Genomic DNA, 821 nt, shown 5'->3' with positions numbered 1-821 from the left:
TTTAATTTATTTAAAATAAATAAACATAAATTAAAAACCTAAACCCAAAATAAATTTATTTTTTTCATCTGAATAGCAAGAGAACATCTGGTCTGCGAACGCTATTGAAATATTCTTTCCTGAGATAAACAGCGAAGAAACTAAAAACGCAAAAAAACCAAAAAACAAAGTGAGGGTTTTTTCTTTATAAAAAAAAATAATAAATAATAAAAACAATAAAAGCAACAACAACAATAATAATAATAAACAAGAATAATAATAAATAAGAAGAAAAATAAACGCAACAACGACGACAGAAAAAACAACAAAAAAAAAAACAAAAACAACAAAAAGAAAATAATAATATTCATGTTTTCAGTGCTCTGCTGCTGCAGCAGCAAGAGATGTGCTGCAGCAGCTGCTGCAGGAAGCAAACATTTTGCCGCAGCAGCAGATCAACAAAACCGCCATTCAAGTGCTGCAGCAGACACCAGCAAGTTCGTTTCTTTCTTTCTTTTGTTTTCTTCTTTTTTTGTTTTTTGTTTTCTTCTGTTTTGTTTTTTTGTTTTGTTGTGTTGTGTTGTTGTTTTGTTTCGTTGTTTGTTTTTGTTGTTGCTGGTGTTTTTTTTTTTAGTTTTTTTGTTTTAATTTGTTCTTAATCTTTTAGCTGATGTACTGAGGGAGAAGCTCAGCAGCAGCAGCAGCAGCAGCAGCAGCTGCAGCAGCAGCAGTTGCCCCCTCGCTCTCACAGCTGCTGCTGCCTGCTGCGCTATTGCGGATAAAGACGCATGCAATTCAAATTCCCCTCTAACACAAGCAGCAGCAGCAGCAGCAGCAGCAGA

This window comes from Eimeria mitis, genomic scaffold (genome assembly GCF_000499745.2).
Source record: "Eimeria mitis Houghton genomic scaffold, Emh_scaff3704, whole genome shotgun sequence".
Classification (NCBI taxonomy): domain Eukaryota; phylum Apicomplexa; class Conoidasida; order Eucoccidiorida; family Eimeriidae; genus Eimeria; species Eimeria mitis.
The sequence above is the reverse complement of the archived record's forward strand: the minus strand, read 5'-3'. Positions refer to the sequence as shown.